This window comes from Pan paniscus, chromosome 12 (assembly GCF_029289425.2).
Source record: "Pan paniscus chromosome 12, NHGRI_mPanPan1-v2.0_pri, whole genome shotgun sequence".
NCBI classification, from domain to species: Eukaryota; Metazoa; Chordata; class Mammalia; order Primates; family Hominidae; genus Pan; species Pan paniscus.
This window is the reverse complement of record NC_073261.2, coordinates 110,360,680-110,366,922: the sequence shown is the minus strand read 5'-3', so window position 1 is coordinate 110,366,922 and position 6,243 is coordinate 110,360,680.

Sequence of the window (6,243 nt, the reverse complement as noted above, 5' to 3'; positions counted from 1 at the left end):
TACCCTGGCTGAGGAAAAGTTATGAATCAATTACATTGGGCCTAAACTATCTGAATGAATGGCCGGTGCATGGAGAATAAGGTTATCCTGATTGAATTAAAAATAACCAGCATCCACTCCTGGACTGAGGGATAAGGTGAATCCCTTTTCTCTTCCTCTATCACCACACACAAAACTCAACCACCTGGTTTCTCCAGCCTTGTGGATGGGGTAGAAGGAATGGTGGGGAAGTCACAGTGTTCAGTGCTCCTGGACTGACCTCCTTCTCCTTTTTATCTAGGTAACTCCTACTCATTGTTCAAAATTCAGCACAAACATTGCTTACTCAGGCAAATCGTCCCTGAACTATTCTCAACCCTCCCTCCCATCACCAGTTACACACTGGACCTCTATTATATACTGACAGACCTCCCTGATCTGCCCCTTTGCAATACCTACCACCACTGTTGTGGGTAATTGATTGTGAAATTACTGTGATGTCTGTATTTCCCCCACCCACATCATGGAATGCAAGCTCGGAGAGGGCAGGGCCATTCCTGCCTTTTTCATGGCTGTGCCTTTAGCTTGCAGCATTTGAAACATCATAGGTGCTCATTAAAAAAGCATTGAAAAACCAATCAAAGCAATATATAAAATCTATAGATTATCGAAATGTATAAACAGCAAACCCTTCCCTTGTCATGTCTCTAGCCTAGTCATCAATGACAACAATGTCCTCAAATTTATTCCAGTCCTTTTATTCTGTGAATATTTATTTTTGCATGATTGGGCTTATAACGCATACATAATTTTTTATTCTGGGGCCGGGCAAGGTGGCTCATGCTTGTAATCCCAGCACTTTGGGAGGCAGAGGCGGGCAGATCACCTGAGGTCAGGAGTTCGAGACCAACCTGGCCAGCATGATAAAACCTGGTCTCTACTAAAAATACAAAAATTAGCTGGGCTTGGTGGTGGGCACCTGTAATCCCAGCTACTCAGGAGGCTGAGGCAGGAGAATAGCTTGAACCTCGGAGGCGGATGTTGCAGTGAGCCTAGATTGCACCATTGCTCTCTAGCTTGGGAGAAAAGAGTGAAATTCCATTTCAAACAACAACAACAACAAAAACTTTGTATTCTGGGTTTTTTTAAATTGACATCATTAACACTGATATATTTACGGAACACTGATATATTTACAGAACCATTAGTGGACTTATGCAATCTCCTTTCAATTTATGTGTGTGTGTGTGTGTGTATTTTTGCTCATAAAAAACACTGCAATGAACGTCTTTTTGCATAATACCATGTCTGTATTTCAGGCTGGGAATATTCTCGAAGTGGAATTATAAGAACAAAGGACATAATGTATTTTAAACTTTTTCTGTATAAGACACCAGTCGTGCTACTGGGGCACGAAGCACATGCTGTATTTTAAGCCAGAGCATGAACCCAAGATCTATTTGCAAAGCAAATTTAAACTGTCCTTCAAGAGTAATATCTATTTTTAACCTCTGTCCAAGAGTAATCGTGATATTCTAAAAAATCCTTTGTATTTGGTTACTATCAAATTCATTACCAGATTATGCAAATCTGAGATTATTCATTTTGATATTCACTGGGACTATTGGGAGATGTATTACACTAACTGGTTATAACAATGCTAAAAATATAGTTTTTTTGCTTCTGTCTTTTAAGAAATGATTTCTCTTTTTCCTTGCCACTTGCAAACCCCGATACTTCCTCACTCTTCCTTTTAATTTTTTATCTCTTCCTTTTCTTCCATCCACTGCGACAAAGTGTGGACCCCCAAGGGCCAAAGACATTTGGTTGCGTTCTGACTAACAGAAAGTTTGGTATTATTTCACAAAAGAGATACAAATAGATCTTTACTGTAAAACAGATTAGCATTCTGTGGGGCTCTGGATGACAGCTTTTTTTTTTTCCTTTGTTTTTCCTTTCCATCCCCAGCAAAGTGAACCCACAAAATTGTCCTCTGCTTCATTCTCATCTCTTCCCAGCAGAGCTGCAGGACTTGTAGTTGCATGCAGAATAATTATTTTGCCCAGTAAAATTTCCAAAAGATGCATCCTCCATATTGCAGAAAAGTCATTCATCTACTCATTCTTTCCGGAATGTTTAGTATGTGTGTGTTATCAGCCAGGGCCCATGCCTGGCACTGGAGAGACGGATAGGAAAGATTAGTCCCTACCCTTAGGGAGCCTGCAACCTTGCGGGAAGTGGGTAAGGCTCATAGTTAAGAATTACCTCAAATGAGGCAGGATGCTGTCAGAGGGCTGACAGCAGGGTGAGAGGAGGAGGAGGAGGCTCCTGCGGAAGGTCCCCGAGGCTGCGCCATACACAGAGACAGTAATGCATTCCTGTTCTTTGATATCTGGCCACATGCATCTCTGCGCCACATTGTTTGTGGCACACATCCTTACCACTTCATTCAGAAGCCCAGCTCCGAGTTCTCTGATCAAAACTTTGCAGCGTACACTTGAAGAGCACAGGTTTGGAGCCAGAAAGTTGTGGGTTGGAAGTTCAGCTCTGCCGTTTTCTTGCCCTGTGATCTCAAACAATTAATTAAATTCTTAGTGCTTCAGTCTCCCCCTCTGTAAAATGGGACTAAGGAGGCTGATGCATACAGAGCACTTTGCACTGTGCCTGGAACCTGAAGCCCTCTTTATGGGACACGATCACAATACTGCTTAGTGTAATCGTGCCATGTTGTACCCTGGGCTGCTTTTCAAAGGCTGTGTGTCTGCGAACACTGCCAAAGGGCTGGAGGGGCAACACGTAAACTCCGCCCTCTGTGAACCGGTGGCCTCTCTGGCCACGGAAGCAGACAGGTCATTTAAAAAATGTAATTTTCGCATTGACATTCTTCATGCTAAGTCCGAGGGCAGGCATGTCCCTTCTGCTCAGGGAGAGCTCGGGGCAGTAACCCAGAAAGAAGAGGCAGCCCTCACTTTGCCATTCTGCGCCTGGGCTGCTGACAAAAGAATTGTGCAAATGAACCTTTAAATCCGTAAATAGTGCCCCCACAATGCCGGGAAGAATGCAGCGGCGACAAAGGGCAATATTCACAGTTTATCTCAGGGTGATGGATCTGAATGGACGCATGAACACGGGTTTGTTAGAGAAAGAGCCGGCCACAGCCCCCCGCCGGGAACCCAGTGGCCGCAGTCTGCAGTGCAAACAGTCAGTCTAAATCCTGAACAATTAGGGGAAACCAAGCTGCCATTATCTGAACTTCAACTTGTTCTCATGATTGATATGGGAAATGAAAAGTTGTACACGGCTCGGGGACGGCTCTCCTCGCCCTCACTGCACGCGGGGCCTCGGAGAAGGTGCATAATGTATATTTCATACACACGACATTAGTGGCCTGTGTGCCACCCAGGTTAGCACAGGGATGGGGGCAGCTCTGAGCATCAGATTGTCCCCGGGTCATTTTCTTTGTATGGTAATGGTCTCTGAACAGTCAAATTTCCCTCTTCCATATGAGTTTTCTGAAAAAAAATCTCACCTGATAACCTCAGTAAAAATTATCAAACTTTGTTCTTGGATGAGACAGGAGTATTTCTTTGTAAGTGAAAACTGCATTAGATATTAGCTTGGCCTCACATTAGTTACCGCCTTGGTCCAGTCAGCTAATCTGTCTGCGCCTCAGTTTTGTCAGCTATAAAATGGGGATGGAGCCTACTCCTCACAGACATAGGTGACTTAATTAGTTTGGCCCCTGGCAAATGCTGGGTACTCAATAGAAAAAAAGAGCTATATTCCCTCATTCAGTATCTTAGAGACTGAGCATTTTCTAAGCACCAAGCACTGCTGGGTGACGAGGGTGGAGCAACTCTGCTTTTGCAGGGCACGCACTGGGGCTTCTGAGCAAGAAGAGACAGACCGGCGCTCCACAGACTGTTGTAAGCTTTTCGGTGTCAGGGGCTGTGGCTTAGTCACTGTGGAGTCTCTAATTTCTGGGCTCAGAGGAGCAGCTTGATCAAGTGCTTGTTTAATGGAAGTGAGGTATGTGCTGTGGGGCAGAGGTGTGGTGCAAGCTGAATGAAGCCTTCCCATGGGCCTTGAAGGATGTTGGGATTTGAGAGGTTGATATGCAGGGGAGGACATTATTCCAAGCTGAAGCCACAGCACCACAAAGCTGGGAAACTGTGCTGCAGAGAATCCTTCAGCTGGAGTGTGGGGTTCGTGGAAGGAAAAGGTAGGAGTTGAGGCTGGAAAAACAGGCCAATCATCGGGGGTCTAGAAAGCGAAGATGAAGAGTTTGCCCTTCACCCTGTAAGCAATAGGGAGAGATGAAATGTTCTGGAGCAAGGGAGTGCCATTTGACTCAAGCTGGCTTGCCTGGGGCAGTGCAGTGGGGCGGGAGTGGCCTGCAAAAGGCAGGGTCAGCAAGGTCTGTGACTCATGGATGTGGGGAGAGAGAGGTCAAAGGTGACTAAGGTTGTGCGCCTTTGGTTCCTTCTGCACCAATTCATTAATTAATGAAACTCCTCTTACTCCTTTCCATCAGAAAGGAATGTGAGCATTCCACACTCTAGCTCTTCAGTTGCCAGGAAATTATATAATCAATCCATTAATTAATTACACACACGTATACTTTCAGGGTGGGAAGCAGAGGGTATGTACTTTTAATTATCAGACAATTTTTGCAGCAGACTCATGCAGGAATCACTCTCGCTTACATTTCGCAGAGAGGGGAAACTGAGGCCCTGCTCTTCTCACTTCTGTTTTCGCAGATAGGTAAACTGAGGCCTGGGATAATTAAATGACTGATCGGCCCAAGCCTGAGCTGGGATTTGAACCAGGTTCTGTGTGATGACAAAGCCATTCACTGTGCTTTATGCTAAAGTGCCTCTGGTGAGGCTGGCCTGGAGGCATGCATAGATTGCACAAAAAGACCTGCACTGGGGCCACCACGGCTGAAACAGAGACTTCCAAGAATCCTCTTCAAAGCAGCCAGAGGCATTCAGCACTGCTCGGCATTCAGGCTGGAAGTATTTCCCCATTGTCTCCACCATCAGAGGTAAGTGACATCTTGAACGCCTCAAGAAGATTAAATAGCCCGGCTCCGTCAGAAAGCTTAAAAAAAAAAGACTGAGAGGGAGAGAGAGAGAGAAGAAAGGGGCCAAGTTGGCCATTATGGAGCTGGTCCTTTTTTGTCGGTGAAAGCGCTTTCAAGGAGCACCATTGGAAGAAGCGGCCCAGATAAGAAGACAATGACAGGAGCGGGAGAACTCCGAGAGGAACCCGGGGCTGGGCGCCGTGAATGCGGATTACTGCGGCTGGGGGCCGCCAAAGAAAAGGGGAATCCTGGTCAGGATGAAAATGAGGAATTACTTTTTTTCCCTTCCCCTCTGAGACTCCAGTTCACTGCGCAGCAACAATGCATGATGGGGGGCACTTGACATGCCCCTCTTCCAGGCCATGTTGGCGCCCCATGTGGGGCTCCTGGGGAACAAGGGCGGTGCAAACCCAAACAAAGCCGATTTTAACCCAATAAACTCACCCCACATTCTCCAATAGAAACGATGAAAGCTTGGGCTGCTGAATATCTGCCCACTGCCCAAACACACGGGACAAATAAGAAGTTTGGATTTGCAGATGTTTGAACATATGTAAACTTCATCTTCTATAAAATAATTCCTTCCTTCCTTCCTTCTTTCCTTGTAAAGTTTATTTACTTCCTTTTTTTTTCTTTCTTTTCTCTCTCTCTCTTTTTTTCTTTCTTTCTAGGCTTTTGATGAGAGGAATACCAGGGGCTTTGGCAGCACTATTTGCAACTTTCTTGAAACAGCTTGTAGAATTCTAGTAGGTGATTAAGGTGGGATCCCCTGAGCAGGAAGAGATCGAATTTGCTCACTTGCTGGGAACATATGAAAAACCATACACTTTTAAAATGTAGTTTGTCTGAAGCTACCTCTGAATCACGACCTTGTACACTCAACATGTACTTGCGTCCAAAGAGATGAGGTGGTGAGAGAGCTTTAGACTCTGTCAGGGCCTCTGGGTTCAAGTCTGCCAACAACTTCCTGGTGGTTTTGGAAGAATCACTTTGATACTCAGTTTCAGGTCTCCTACACGGCCTTGAGTACCTTGTTTCCTGGATAATGTAGTTAGTTGACACCTTGTGGATGACGCAGTTCACACAATGGATTTTCTACATCTCCATCTTGTATGGCATACAGTAGGTGCTTCATAAATACACGTGTGAATGAATTCTGCTCTATCCTGCCTCCTCAC